Here is a 16,531-nt window from a genome sequence, read left to right as displayed (position 1 = left end):
GAGGGGAGATGATTCAGGAGAAGGTCCGCCATTATTGGGAAGCTGAAAAAAAATAGACTTATACTCAACGTCACACATTTATCCTGCAAGGGGCTCAACATCAGAAAGGAAAATACAGCGGTTCACTACGAGCTGCTGTCCGCCCGAAAAAAAAACAGCGCTTTTTGGTGAATGAAGGCAGAGCTCGCGGTCGCGTTTCCTACGGACTCTTTTTATTTTTTTTTATTTTTCTTGACACAACAAAGGAAATAATAATTGGTCAAAACAACGTGGTGGTGAACCAAGAAGGGAAAACACGCCGAAAACAGCTCTCTCTCCCCCCTCTCTCTCTCTCTCTCTCTCTCTCTCTATAACGCCTCCCCTCCTTTTCTCCTCACAAGACGTTTCCAGCCGCGGTGAAAAAAGAAAGAAAGAAAGAAAGGACTGAGGAGTTTGAGCAAGCGTTTTTCTTTCCCTCAACAGAATTTAGTTTTTTTTTTTTTTTCTCAAACAGAGAGAAAGAAACACATTCGCATCTCGTGTCTGGAAAAACTTCAGACTGCTGTAAAACGAGCACTTAACGCTGGAAGCTACGGACACAGAGGCTGTTTAGTTTAAAAAAAAAAAGAAAAGAAAAGAAGCGGAAAATAATCGATGTGAGTGTTTGTAGGGAGTGTTTTTTTTTTTCTTTCGTCTGGTTTTTTTTAAAGTCTTTCCCCGGCTGTGGGTCGCGCAGAGAGGAAGAAAGGAGTGGACAAGCTGGAGGGAGACAGGAATGATATGGTACGTAGACCACACTGCATATACTCTTCTATTATACTGCGTGGGGATGGACAATTTAGAAGAAAACACGTTTTAAAGGCGTTTACTTGTCCCTACATTGCAGCGGTGTGTTGCATTCAAGTGCTGCGAATAACAAGAAACTGGGAGTCAACCCCAGTCCCCCTGAGGGGTTTGAAACCCTTGCTAGTAGTAGTAGTAGTAGTAGTGATAATAATGTTTATTCTAATAATGCTGGATTGGTTTATAAAGAAAAAAAAAAAGCAGCAGTATTGAAGCAGGTTAACCCGTGTTCAATGTGTTTACACAGGAGAAAGGAGGTCATAAAAATGGGTCCTGTCCAAACCTTTAAATTGTTTGTACAACAACACCTGGAATGCATTGGTCTTGTCAGGCCTGGAGAAACTCCACGATATGCCTTGGATACAAGGAGAGAGAAAAAAAAATGGACTTTAAATAGGATATTTGGGTTTGACCGTTGATTATTTATTATCTGGTTTAAATTATTATACAAAAACGACATGCTAAGTTGTTAAGTGCTTTCATTTATGAATCACACAACCCCACAAACGCTGACCCTCACACAGCACACGCTCTTAAAGGAAAGACTTTACTTCCATGAGAAATTATAATCTTTCCAATGAGTCTGTTTGCAGATTGAGCTGCGTGTTGACACACTTAGGCAAATGCCGGGAGGTAACTCCTCTGATGAGTTCTGCGTTTCGTTGAACTGTACCTGTCACACAGACCGCTCCAGTTTTCCTCGACAGCGTTTTTATAAAGTGCACCTATGCTACACCGGTTTAGCATCTCAAGTGTGTTCATTCACCACGTCTCTCTCTGAATATTTCACGTCCTCAACTCTTATGCTTTGGTTGAGACACAGATGGGCAGAATGAGTTGACCTGTTAATGATAACAGTTAACATCGGCGTTAGTCTATTTTTGTGGCAGTGCTAGTCACCGGTGTGTCACTGTTTATAATCTGAGTGCCACTGCAAAGTGGTCATTGCCCTGGCAGCCACTCCCTTTTTGACGTAGTCCCTCCACCGGACTTCACCGCTTTCATCTCAGGAGTGATTCTTCTCGCATGCCTCTTGACACTGATCACGGACGGACGGTGAAAGATTCGAGAGCCCCGAGAGAACTGGGTGAATGCGTAGGTTTGTGTGATGTGAGCTTAACCCGGAGGTGCACAGCAAAGGGATTTGGTCTGTACTGCTGTGTCACTGCCAGATAAACAGTGCATTTTCAAAACAGGAACTTTGTCATTTGATAAAGGGCATACTGTTTGCGGTGATGTTGTGGCTTGCACATCCTTTTCAAGCAAATAAGTTGACTCATAACCCCCTCATTTGTTAGTAATGCTCTGACTGAGTGCTTTTTGATGAGTATGATCTTAATCAACCTTGTTGGGAAGGCCATGCTAAGGGAGGACGTTAACACACACGGACACACAAACTTTCCCCTGTAAGGCAGTCTCTTTGCTCTCAGGTAAATGCATTAGCAGCTGTCAGCACTTCTGTTCTCTGCTTGATTGGGCCCTTTGCAGTGCAGTCACACCTCTCCAGGAAGCCTCTTCTTCCCCTAATAGCCCTGCCATTTGCCCAGGCAGCAGGCTAGCTTCCAGCATACCCGCTCACCCCTGTCCGTCCGCCTGCCTGCCTGCCTCTGGGCTGCGGGTTGTGTTTGCGAGTCCCTCGGCCTGAGTGTGTTGCGTAGATTAGAGGATTCAGGCTTTGCTCATCATGATGTAAGCCAGCGATGGCGTACGTGCTCTGATGAGGACACTGGATTTGAGATTTTGATGTGAGCAGATAAACACAGGGGCTGGCATGCTTTGTATCGACGACTCATATCGAATCCTCATTTCCAACACAGGAACTTTTAAGCGGGACTAGGAACCTTTTGCCGGTGCTTTGCGACCAGTGTAAACTAAATGCTTTTAATGTGTACAGGAACTTTAGGATGTGGCGTGTGATGCTAAACATTTCTGATTCGGTGAGTACTATATGATTACATCCACCGTCTTTAAAAGTCCGTAGCTGTTTTACAGTTTTTAAATAAGTAAGCTCACTTTAAGAATTTCAGGCATTTTGAATCCACTACTATTGCTGGCCCATGTTGAATGACGACCCAATTTACAGAGCGGTAAATCATGATCAAGCAGAATCTTTCTCTTAGCTTCCTGCTGCAGCACAAATAATGATGGCTGTCCATTTCTTTATATGGCATTTTTTGTCGTTGTTGTATAGCAGTCTTCTGCTTTACTGCCACCTACTGGTCCGGAGCAGGTTGTCGTAACGTTGCGCACAGGAAATGTGAATTCTGCCGCCTATTTTTCATACATCGGTGAACTAATTTCCCTTATCTTTGTGGTCCTTGAGCCTGTGTTGGAATTGTAAGCAACAAAGTTTTTTAGTTCCTTGAAAAAAGTTTCTAGGACTAAAAGTTCTGGGTACTTCAAGTCACCAACTCATTTGATTCACTCATACACTCATTGGAAATTACTTGTATTGTGAAACATGACTTACATCAGTTACCCTAACTGTGAGCTGTTTTTAATCAGGAATAAAGTGTTGTGGGCTTGTAGCGCATTTCAATTTGAATACTCACACTATAGCGTATTATTTCCACATCAGCCCAGGCTCTTTTTTTTTGTTTGTGTGCCGCTGAATGAAACGGTCACCCTCTCGCCTGCTCATTTGCTGATTTCGCAGCTAGCATACCTGTCAGTGCGAGGTGACTCCGTACGACGAGGGTGGAACGTTTCCCCACTCATCTGAAAATGTGCCGTTCGCTAATCTCCTCTCCCTTGTATCACAGGAGTGGTTTGCTTGTGAGTCAGTGTAAGTCTGTGTTTGATGGAGAAAGGAGCTAATTATAGCGGGCAGCTTTGGAGTTCGGTGGACCAGATTACAGTCACTCTCCTCTCAATGGCTGCCTTGTTCTAGTGGCCGATTATTAGGCAGAGAGAAGTGCATTCTGGGATGATTGTATCTGAATTTCCATTAGAAAGTGTGCCTGCCTCAGTTGAACTGAGGTTCTCTTCTCTCCCCACTGTTTCAGCTCCCTTGCTCATTACAGATTTGCAGATGGGGACAGGCTGATATAAAGGCCTCTGTGCCGTGCCCCTATTCTGATCTAGAGCCAGTTTAACTCTGGAGTCTGAATGGCCAGTTTATGTATGAGGGAAGTGACTGTAAACCAGTTATGCCGGCTGTGCTCGGTGTACCTTAAAAACTATTAGCCCTTTACAGGAAATGGTTCATTAAGAACTTTGAAAATAATTCCCAATAAAGCAATGAATAAAGACGTTAGCTCTACAGCCCAATCCCATGTTAATGTGGTATTTCTTTTAAAAAAGAAATGCGTTATTAATGGATAATTCTAGTGGAAAATAAGGGCTTTGGATATGATAAATGAGTTGAATGGTGGTCGTAGGGCTCAGTTGTGATCGTCTTAACTAGCTTTGATGTTCCTTTGACCAAAAAAAAAAAAAGAAAAAAAAAAGATGGCGATTCTGTTTGGAAATAGGGTGACCATGGAGATGAAGGACCAGGATGTAAGCCGCAGAGGAATGGTGACCTCTGGACGTCAACGGCCCCGTTTTGCTCTTTCAGATACAATTACACAACAGAGGGACTAGGATAATGGGGCTGTGGTAATTTGGAAGAGCTGCGGAGAAGCAGCGGGCATGAAGGGGAGATCTGGGAGGAACCAGGAAAAGTGAAAGAGTGACACAACAAAGTAGATTGTCAGCTAGGGGGGGAAAAAAAACCCACAACAGCTACAAGAATGTGAGAGTAAAGTAAAGCTCCAGTCACACCGCTGCCAGTTTCTGCTTCAGGCTGTGTTCCTGGTATGTGCCCTTTCAGCTTTGTGCTCCCGGGATCAACCAATCAATGACAGCCATAAGTAACCCTGCTGCTTGGTTATTGGCCACAGCTGAATTCCATGACTCAGCATGTCCATAGATAAGATGTTATGATTGAGTCTCTGCCAGCGAAATGAGGCCACTGCCCCGAGTTCAATAGGTTGGGCTTCTTTTGCTGTAATGACACGGGGAAAGTTTGTACCACCTACATAGAGTTTCAGATATACTGTGGACTGGGCAGACGAAAAAAGGCAAAGCCTGTCATACGTAAGTGCGCGCTCCATTACATTATCATGTTAAGGGTATATTAGCCTCTGTTTGTTTTTAGATGAGTCAGTGTTTATGCTGACTGCAGTTGGCATATTAGGAGTCTGTAGAAACTGGAAACCTCTCACCCTCAGAAACAAAGAGAGCCTGCCATGAAATCCACCTACACGAGTATTAAAGGATAACGCTGAGCATGTTTGTAATCTGTGGACACACACTCGCGCTCATTTCCCACACTAACCCGGCACTTAGTTTTCATTTCTGTCTTAACCTGTCGTGCTGACCTGCCCTCATCTCATGCGCGAGTCCCCACGCTTCATTGCCTGAATTCGGTTGGAGCGAGAGGGGGTGGGGGGTGGGGGTGGGTAAGAGATGTCGCCGTGTGTCATTGTTTGACTTTCTCTCTGGAGATTCTCCCCGGTGGCGCCCCCGGGTTTCCTGTAGGAAGTCCACCTACGATGCCTAGTGGTGCAGGAGGGGATAGGGTAGAGAAAAGGAGAACCGAGGGTCAAAGGTGAGGGGAAGAGTTAGAGAGGGGGCAACAATGGAGCCTATTCTAGTTGAAATGAGAATAATGGCAAAAACAAAAAAAAGGACTTCCTCTGTGTGAGAACAAACGAACCAGATTAGAACTGGAGAGTATAAATCTATTTTGTGCTTCTGCACAGTTTGCCAGCCGTCTTGTGGACGGCCTAATTTACATGGACGCTTGCATTTCACCAATAAGCAGAATAAATATGCCTCAATCAGGACAGACTGGCTGGATCTGAAGGAACTTGCAGTTAGATAGAAAGAGGTGATGCAACCCTGTGACACTCGGTTGGATAATAAAATATCAGAGCCTAATAACCACGAAAAAAAAAAACCTCGATCTGATTGCTCTCTCTCTGAACACAGAAACATGGTGTTGGCAAATTAGCGATAGCAAAACAATGAGCTGTTCAAACAAGATTAACAAAGTCACAATCGATGCGGGCAGCGCTGTTAAAAATGCGAGTCCGTCACGGTCATCTTTCTCTATCGATCAAATCCACTGCTGTCAATAAAGTTCGGGGAAATAAAAAAAAAACAAAAAAACAACAACTTCATCTGACATTCATTTGACATTAAACAGCGGGTAGAACCACTCTCTGCATGTGTCACTCAGTTCAGCTGGGGTTGATGTTTTTGGGGGCATGTAAACACATGTATCTTGTTGGATTTTTGTTTGTTTTTAGCGTTAATGTGACAGTCACGTTGCGAAAATGTGATCACAGTGATTTCAGTCCCGTTGAGGTGATAGTTCTCATGTAAATGTGGCCGGAAATCCACAGAAATCGGTTAGAGCCAAACTCCTCTTCATCCGACATCAGAAAGGTGTAGAGAGAGACGGGTTTAAAAAGAAAGCAGATAATAAAACGGCTGATGTAACCTGACCTTGATTAGAATGTGAAAAAGCAAGTTCCAGTTGAAATGTTTCTTCCATGCAGGTGATAGTGCGTCATGTAAATACTCTTAGTTATTATTACTTTTCTGCGCATACCCACTGGTCTGAATAATGACAGGTGCCCTCTTCTAATAGGTGCGGCAGTATGTATTTTCATGCAACTTGTTGCTTCGGCAGGAAACTCGTCAATCAAACCACAATGGCGGTAAACGCTGCATGCACGTAATTCCTTTTTTAAAAGCCGAGAGATACGGAGCGCCGGATTTTGTATTTTGCTTGTGATAGCGCGCGTCTCGTTGACTGTATTACACCTTGTGCAGCCATTTTATTTAGAGGTAGAGTTCCACCTCCTTGGGCACCTTCAGTTGGATTAACTTCATAAGGAAAGGGCTGGGCGTCGAGAACACTTTGAGGTTCGGTGCGTTATCTGGGAGGACCTGCTGTAAGTCGTTTCTGTCAGGTGTTATGTTACAACCGAAAAGTCGAAACTAAAAATCCTCAAACGAGCTCTTCCTCTCCACTCAAAGCGTTCTGTAAACATTGTGACTGAAAGCAGTCGGGTGCGTGACTAACTGCAGCTGTTTGCCCCTTTTATTAAATTTTTACGCGTTAAAATCTGCAACAAAATGGTGAACTGAATGAAAATTATTATTATTATTTTTTTTTTTTTTTTTTAAAGCTGTGCACAAATGGCATACTGTGTGGAGAGGCAGCAATTGAGATGGCGGTGGTAGTTGAATGCGGTCTCTGGCTCTGTGCCATCCCCATTTTGTGTCTGTCTCTTTGGGTTTAGATGTTGGCCTTGTCAAAATTGAGCCGCTTTGGGTATGTGTTTGTTTGACACTGCTGGAACGGGATATTTAGCTGTTTATCGCTGCATCTCTCACATGCTGCTTCTGCCCGGAGCTCTGACAGCTTCATTGGAACGGCCTTCGTACACCTGCAGCACCTCAGACCGAGTGGAGAGAGAGGTGGCGAGTGGGAGGCTGAGAGGTGTTCTCAAAAATATTCTAATTAATGTTGGCAGCTTTAATCACAGACTGATAAGCGTCGGAATAGGGACGGGAGCGGGGGAGGGATGAAAGGGCCCGCGGACCCAGACAACCAGAGGCCTTTGAAAGAATCTCACTTGGCCTCAAGTTTTTCTAACTGTATTGATCCCTCATTTTTTTCCCTTTCTTGTCTTTTATCACCGTTTTTCTTTTCTGTTACCATGACACCCTCCTCTTCTCCATTTTCAAGGAGAGCTGAGCGGTGTTATTGTGAGCTGTGGTTAAGGACACAGGAAGGGCATTTTCTTGTCACTAGATGTTTGCCTCAGATGCCACTTCAGGGGGATCTGGTCGCCAGTGCGGTGTCCTCTGGCGTCTCCCCAGTGAACATGTGCTGACACGGCCTCTCTCCTGCGCACAAACAGACAAACAAAACCACTGTGTTTGGATTAGGGACATGTTTTACAATGTTGTGATTTGGTATTCTTAGGTTGTAGCTTGCCCCGGGCATTTTAAGACGTGCGAATTATTACCTGGCTGTTAGTGTTTAGTATTCATGTTTGATGCAACTCAACTTTTGTGTTCGGCCGTGAGGGCATTAAAGCCGTCTGAAACGCTACCCTGAACACTCGCACAGTGGCTGACCCTTCCTCGCCCTCATAACGCGACCGTCAGAGTGGTTCTGGCCACGCGGCGGCTGCGTGACAGTGGACATCATATCCTCTTTAAGGTGAGAAGATAAGGTGGCCGTTCATAGCCATTTGTTATCGCAGGCAGCAGGGCCCTGACACCTCCACATCCCTTATCTGGCTTCGTCCCAGTTTCTGGCCCAGGCTGGGGCGCATGCGAGCCCAGGGCTGATGAGTAAGCACTGCTCAGCCCCGCGGATGGCTTGGCCTGCCGTTATCGATCGCAGCGCCACCGCCTGTCATCCAGCCACCACTTAGCTAATGATGTCCATAGTATTGTCTCACGGCTTGGAAAACGGCCATAAAACAGAGAAGGGCGGCTGTCTGCGGAGTCACAGGAAAAGATGGATTTTAATGATAGGAGGCGCACCTAAAGAAACTCGGGCCAACTGATACCGAGTTTTGCTATGTTAGCGTCGTCATCTTCATTACCACTCTCTCTCCGTCCCTCTCTCGCCCCTCCTTTTTTCTTTCTGTTGTTGGCTGTCTTCATTGTGAAGCCGGACGGTCCATCTGCATGAAAGGATGACAGATCACGGTTTCTGCCAGCCTGCCAGTCTCTGCGTTGGCCTGCCGTTGACCTTGTTACTCAGATTGTCTCTGTTGTTGGGCAAACACAGCATTTGTTTGTGTTTAAATAAATGCCCTCATACGTGAATCACCTGGAACGCTTCAAGCTGGAGACAATTCTGTCTGAATTCTGTCATTATTTCTAGTAGCGTGTGTCATGCATACAATACTATTATCAGGGAGGCGTCTCATTAAGACCACATTTATTGTGCAGACATTGACACAAGCCGCGCAGCCACAAACGGCGAACTATTTTCAACGACGAGAAGTGGTAGGACTCCTGAAGCAGATGGCGTAGCCCTCCTTGATTCTTGATCTCAGCATCATGGAGTCAGTCCGAGATTACTTGAAGAGACAGAAGCAACTGAGCCTAATCCGCAGAAGAACTGGCAAGTTCTCCAAGATGCTTGGAACGATCTACTTGCCAAGTACCTAGAAAGCTGTGCACAAGTCTCCAATGCAGAACTGGTGCTGTTTTTTTCGAAGGCAATTTGATAAGTGGAAACCTTTCATTTCTGAAAGCACCTGCATTTATATTTCTGATGCCTGAAGCGCTTGTGCTGTACTGTAAACCGTATATTCGCCGTGCCATTTCAGAGGATTGTGAATGGATTTTCCTCTGGAGTTGGGTTTTCACGGGGGTGACATGGGTCATTTCTCTTCTCAGTGCCATAATTTCCCAGGATGCAGTGGGGGCCCCAAGGTCCATAGCTCTTATGTCAGAGTTCATTTCCTGTTGCAGTGCTCCAGCAGCTCCTGAGGATCCACCATTTTGTAACATTCCTGATGAGGGCTGCAGGACTGTGTCTCAGATTCCCAGCCATTGTTTGCACACGTGGACTTTAAAACTCTAAAAATGAATTTCACAGATAAGAGTCATTTTGGAATCAGCTGACTTAACCAGGAAGTTACAGCGAATACATAGTTTCACTATGATAAGTGTACTTGAGGTCATGCTTGATACAGTGGCAGTATCAGCCATGGATCAAGTTAGTTTGAGATTAACCAACCAAAGTTATTGTTAGTTAAATGTTTTAGAAAGAAGAACAGATTCACAATAATCCTGCTGATGTTTCTGTTTCTAATAATACTTTGAACTCATCGTCGCTGGTGGTGCATCACCACAAATCTGAATCTGCAGAAGCCTCGCCTCTTCCTTTGTTGCTACGCCGACTTCCACGCACGTCCCAAGTCGTGAAGATAAAAGTAAGGGAAACATGGGCGAAGAATGTAAACATCTCTCGAGGTTGTTTTTGGTTCGAAGGTTGTTCAGTAAGAGGACGGCCTCGCGACACCACGGCTCAAATTAGTCACAGTGGTTGGAGAACGGAGCATGCAGACCTTTTTTTTTTTTTTTTTTTTTTTGCCCAATGAGGGAAAAGGTCGCTGGTAATGCTGTTTGTCAGGTCGGGACGAGCGGGGATCTGCTGTAGCTTAACTCCATGTGACTGAAAGAGAGAAAAGGAGATGGAGAGAGATGAACCTCAGCCGAGCAACTTCGCGAACATACAGTTTAGACAGACAGTTTATGTGTGCAGCGCGTGTGCAGGAACGACAATTACTTGGGTCTATTTTGAAACGATGGGAGGCAGCATTTACATTTGGATTAACATTTGAATTGTGCTATTTGTGCAGGATGGATGTGATCTTTTAAAAATGAAGTTTAAACTGTCTAATTAACCTTTTCAAACAATGGGGGGAATGAAATGAGGGAGAGAGATTTTAAAAAGAATTCTCGTCGGACAACGGAGGCGCTGACCTCTTTCGAGTAGCACCGGCAAAACAAGATCCTGCATTTCCCATGGTGCATTTCAGCATTCGCCCATGCCCAGCTGAGTCATCCTCTCGGACTTGACAAAGCTCCGCCAGAGTCACAGAAGACATTACACAGCCGTTTGCCACACACAATGTAATCCTCTCAATGTTCATTCTCCTGCTAGGTTTAAGAACAATAAGTGGTACAGATATGGATAATTATTATATAAGAGTGTGGTATTATTATTATATTGTTGATTGTCAGTGAACTTGACCTCCATTCTTACCAATGCTGCTCTAAAGCCTAATGGTACTCCTGCATGTGATAAGAACAAGTTTCATATTGTCCGTGCATTCACTTCATGAGGTGCTGACATCTCTGAATGACTAATAGGGTATTCCTCCCTGGTTTATTGTGGTAAATGCTGTAAAACTCAATTGCTGATCATATCTGATCATTAAGAAGTCATTAATTCACTTGTGTCTTTGAACAATCGGGGACAAAACGTTCAAGAAGCTCGCAGACATCATGTTATCGCGACTGGAATTCCTCTGCGTCTGCACTGTAGATTATTAACGCTTGGCTTCAGTCCTGACATGAAATGTAAGACATATATATGTATATATATATATATATATATATATAATGCAGGAATTTCATAAGGAAAATGTGACACTTGAACCCTCAGGCCTGTAGTATCGCAGGTCAGGCCGCCGCTTTCTGCATTCACATGAAGTTTTAAAACACTGCGACTACAAGTGTGCGCAATGGAAAACTAGTGATTTAAGATGCGTAAGAAGAAGAGTCTGTTTTAGCCGATAAGTGAAAAATCAATGCGACTTTTCTTGTGAGGCATTGAGCCTGCCAATTGTAATGCTTTATTCTCCCCACAAAGTAACATTAGTGGTATGTCCGTTAAAGACCTAAACCACTGAAAAGCAGCTTCTGCACGATTATACATTTTGCATTGTGTGCTCGATTTGAACCTTTTTTTTTGTTTGTTTTTTGCTCATAGTTGCCAAGTCCAGTTCTGCTTTCACAGCATGGTTCCGGCGTGACTTGAACTTTTGTTTTTTTGAGGGCATTTTTATTGTAATCAAGGCTCATTCTTCACTTTTAGTTCTCATTTTTGAGGAGGCAGTGCACACGCGGTGTGAGGTGGCAAAATCATAATGAGAAATGAATTGCGCAGGCATGATTCTGGCCTTGTGGTTGAAAAGATGTAAAAAGAAAATGGAAATAAAACTAAAGAGGCACAGCGATGGCAGAAATTGACAATCACTTTGCCTTTATGAGCGTCCCGCGAAAAAGTCGTCGTTATAGGGACATTGCTGCTTCCTTTGTTTTCACCTAAAAACTTGTCTTTATATTGTGAAAATGTGTATCAGAAAGATCAATAGTCACAAAGAAGTGGCTGAGAATACCAAGACTTTATGATATAATGACTGGAGAGAAAGAACAAAAGGTACATTAAATCCGTCAGCTTAGGCGTTGACACAACTATGTCAAATCATTTCAGGCTTGCTGTTTTGATTGAACTTCTTGTTTGTCTGCTTTTTAGTAGGACGAACCAAACAAGTGCCCGAGACCAGTCTAACCTGCCCTTGAACCAGAAGTCATGAGTATTACACATGTGCGCTTAAGCAACTGTGTTTCAACACACTCGTACATTACACAGACTCCAGTGCACAATATTTCATTTTTTGCTTTGCAAGTATGTAAATATATCCCCTCACTGTCCCTGGTCTCTTGACCATAGTGGATCAGGTTCTAGGAAATTGTGCAACTCTGAGAGTATTCATGCACAGCTTTTAGACCACAGAGCACAGCCTCCATCTAAGGCCTCGCCTTTTTCCTCTCTCCCTCTCCTTCTGCTCGCGCTTCCAGAGGTCATAGTTGACAGGAGACATGGGTGGGTGATGTCAGTCTCTCCTTTGGGGATTTCACGGATTCTCAGGGGTCCCGTGAGGTTGGGCAGCAGCTCCAGATTGGAAGACGGGAAACAGCGGTGGCAGAGAGAGGGAAGGAACAGCTTGCTGTTGTTCTACTGTTGTTTGTTTTTACACGTCAGTGCTAAAGAGGGAGACACAGGATGTCGATGGTTAGGGCTCTGTTGCCAAGAAGCTTATTCATAAGCGTGTGTGTGTATATGTACATTGGTACGCTGCTGGAACCGTTTGGCACGCCACAAAGTTGATGGATTAGAATTTAATTTGCGATTCAGTTGCGTTTTCCTTGTTTCAGCCACATAGTCCTCAAGAATACGTTCAAATCAGCATTTTTTTTATGTCGGAGTTTGACACTTTTCAAACAAAGGTTGTTTTAGCGCACGCTGGGTCATTGACATGTTTGGAGGGTCCGTAATGTTCAACATCATGCGCTAAACACTGTGTTGCTCCTGGTGCTCCCCTGATGATGTACCACGGCAAACATATCCCACTGCTTGCACAGCTGGGGCACACTTGACGGGGCTCTGCGGTGCACGTAGAGAGGGATGGCGAGGAGGCGGACAGAAAGAGAGCATGGTTACGGGGTGGGCGGAGAGTGACCGGACCGATACAGCAGAGGAATGCTGTGAGGGCCTTTGGGGCAGGATACAAACTGCAAAAAAGGACTAGCGAGCGCAGGGTAAAACAAGAGCAGAAAACTGATTATAAATGACAAATCCCCGGCTACTGCAACCAGCGTTAGCTGCCATGTCCTGAGGGTGGGAAAATGCAACAGCAGTAGCTCTGACGCCGATGCAGCCTCCTGTATGTGTTAGGTGGACTTGTGTGCGAGCACCTTTGTGTATGTGGCCTCTCGAAATTCAACAGACAGGAAATTTTGCCCCTCCTCTCCCCTCCCCTCCGCTGTCCTCCCTTCATCCTCTACCCCACGCTGATTGGCTAGTGGGAAAGCGAGGGACGAGGTTTTGTCGTCTAATCTGCCAGCAGATCGCCACTGATGGGCCTCTGTAGAATGGCTTTAGTAAATTACTGTTCCAGGGAAGGGCAAATCCCCTCTATCAGCAGCTCTCACTTCATCTCTCCCTCCTTTCCAAGTCCCACGCTCTCTTTCCCTTCACTACATCAGCCAGGCTCCGACTTTATCTTTTTGTCGCCTCCATACTCCCGTCTTCCTCTCCTCTCTGTTCTTTGATTCGTGCTGTCCGTAATTTAAATACTTCACGGTGTGCACCTACGTGTTATGTCCGCACAGTACACCTGATTGCCTCTGCCTCAGGGCCTCGCACCTGAAGTGAATTAGATGAGCCGGTGTCACGGCGAGAGACGCTCTGTGGATTTTCCTCTAAGGCTACTCATTGACATCAGCGCCTTACAGCGTCTATGTGAACTGTTTGCCCAATTCCCTGGTGTGTTTATGCATGTTAACAAGATGGACCAGTTCTGAGGGGCGGCTATGTTGCCTTGTGCGGGTTGAAATCGCACAAGAGATAATACAGTACGTCCTGCCTTAATACCTGGAAGAGGGTGTTTGTGGATTACGGGGAATTGTCTCATGCGTACGGCTTTACTTTTGCATACCGGTGCGACAAAAAGATATAAAAGGAATGAAGAAGATTAGGGAGGGAGATATATACTGGAAAAACAAGGGAGTGTTTTTGTCAACCTGTGTGCTCTTGCCCGAGGTTGGGAATGTCGCTTGGCATGGAAAACCGAGTGGCGCCAACTCCAAGTGACCTCCTGCGTCTTGTTACAGCTCCCCCTGACTCCTCCTCAGCTGTGTAATGCCGCCAACACCGTCGCTCCGCGCTGACATATGGCCACCAGGCACGTCTGACGTCACGCGGTGCCGTCCTTTGCTGTGACGAGGCTCCAGTTAGATAATTAACAGGTGGCGCACACAGAGAGAGGTGGAGAGGCCACACACATGCACACATTCTTTCATTTCAAGTGTTTTTTGTTTTGTTTTTTTACTGGCCGTGCTGCTGTGATGAGGTGTTTCGCTGAACGGGATTTACAACAACCAAACCCATCATAAAGATGTGTTTGGTAACAGTTGCTCCTGTGACAGTTTAATAACGGCTATGTTTGCATGCAATGGATTCCAGCTTCGAGTCAGGTGCTGGTTTTTGATTGTGTGCGAGATAAGACAAGGGACATGAGGCAGATTGTTATTCATGCTCAGCTCTGACGTAGTCTGGATAATCGAAAGTGTCTAGTTTATAGAGAAATTTAAAGATATTTTTTGATTGTCTTTACAAACTAGTAGTCTACTTAAAAGTGTGGATAATATCAGTAAACAGTAAGGAAGCATATAGACAGATCAGGCATAACATTATGACCTTTGTACATAATATTGTGTAGGTCTCCCTTGCGCCTCCAAAACAGTTCTGACTCATCAGAGAATGGACATGGATCTTCTGAGGGTGTCCTGTGGTGTCTGGCTACACAATGTTGTTAGTGGGGGCCTTTGGGTTGAGGGGAGGGCTCTCTGTGGATCAGGCTTGTTCCAGTGCATCCCACAGATGATTGATCAGTTTGGGATCTAGTGAATTTGGACGCCAGGTCAACACCTTGTGCTGTTTTTCATATTTTTTGAGTTGTTTCTAAACCGGTTTTTGTGTGCGTGCCTGTGTCTGTGTCTACATCCTGCTGGGGATGGCTGCTGCCATCAAGGAGTGTCATTGCTATGGAGTGTGGGTGTCTGGTCTGGTCTAGATGGGTGGTACATGTCTAAGTAGCATCCACACGAATGCCAGGTCCAAAAGTTTCCCAGCAGAACATTGTATCGTCACAAGATGGTCAACTTTGGTGTCAGTTTTGGCTAAAAATCGAAAAGCTGAATCAAACATCATGCTAGCTTGTGTGATTTGTGTTTGTGTGCGAGCTGCAAGGACTCAGCTTCTCCCAGAAACAAGTAAAGGGAGATTAACGGAATCATCTGCTTATAGTACGAGTAGCAAAGTCACAGTTGGGGCTGCAAATAATGATTTAATTATGTGTGTGTAACAGTGAGTCGATTTCTGTTCGTGTACTGCAGCGGACACGGCCACGTTTCCAAAAGATTTTATAAACCAGGACACGGTGCTACATTCATTCATTCATTCATTTTCTGTAACCGCATGTCCTTTGGAGGGTCGCGGGGATGCTGGAGCCTATTCCAGCTGTCATTGGGCGAGAGGCGGGGTACACCCTGGACAGGTCGCCAGTCCATTGCAGGGCTAACACAAAAAGACAGACTAGTGCTACATGCACAAAAAAAACAAAAACAAAATAATCCCACAATCAATTTCATACAGAATATTACTTATTTTCGTCCTGACCCAGCTGTTAGGCAACACGTCACATGTAATTTTAGAGCGTTACCTGGACTACTGTGGACCAGAGGTAATGCAGCTACCTGGTTGGTGATGTTTCAGTCTCTGATGATGGTCAGACTGGTGTATTAACACTTACTAAAATGACAGAATTCGGGAGGACTTCTCTTTGGTGAGCCCCACCCTACTTTATCGACTTTCTCCCCCTGCAGTCTGTAAGGAAGCATCTGCCTGCCCCTCTGCCTCCCCACTGCTCGCCGAACATGCTTTCTCTCCTCTCTCTCTCTCTCTCATCTGCCCACACGGCTATCGCTGCGGCTGCTAGCTATCCGGCTCGCACCGATGTCAGAGCCTCTAATCTCCCTAGCATAAAGGCCGTGCAAAGGGAATTTATGTTAGCCTGCCACGGGAATGAAAGGAGCAGCGGAGAATCGTTTGAGCAGGTTGACAGATAAGGCTCTTGTGCTTTCTGTGTGGTGCGTTTTAAGCCATGTTAAGCTGCTTAATTAGACATAATCTACAGACCCCAGACTGAGGCGGAACTAATGAAGTTAAAAGACTCAAATCCCATCCTACCATCACACTCTCCTCTCCTTCACACCATCACTCGCGCTTCCCCCGTCTCCTCGCTGCGCTGTCCTCTCTGCTGCTCTCCACCTCCTCGCAGCACGCTCGGCCCCGTCTACCTCCTTAACCGTCCCACTCTTTCCTTTTAACGCCGCTAATGTCAGACACCACGCCGAAACCGTCTGTCCTGCCTACGTGGCGGCCTCGGCCACAAATATGCCAAATTATACCGTGATCAGTATGTCCCCGCGTGTCTGATGAGAGCATTCTCTGATGCATTAGAGCACCTCTTCCAGCATGTGGAAATGTAGCATACTGAATCCCACAAAAAGTACCACTATACATGTATTTATCTATACCTGTATG

At 45.3% G+C, this 16,531-nt stretch overlaps 1 protein-coding gene across 1 annotated transcript in view; it reads left to right on the top strand.

The window, feature by feature from the left end:
- Positions 1 to 16,531, top strand: part of arhgap35a (Rho GTPase activating protein 35a) — a 60,158-nt gene continuing 43,627 nt past the window's right edge. The window contains exon 1 of the mRNA XM_084558972.1: positions 1 to 762. The gene's annotated coding sequence lies outside the window, so the exon portion shown is untranslated. The remainder of the gene's footprint in view (positions 763 to 16,531) is intronic.

The sequence above is a fragment of the Chelon labrosus genome (assembly GCF_963514085.1).
Source record: "Chelon labrosus genome assembly, chromosome: 13".
NCBI classification, from domain to species: Eukaryota; Metazoa; Chordata; class Actinopteri; order Mugiliformes; family Mugilidae; genus Chelon; species Chelon labrosus.
This window is presented reverse-complemented; position numbering and strand designations above follow the sequence as displayed.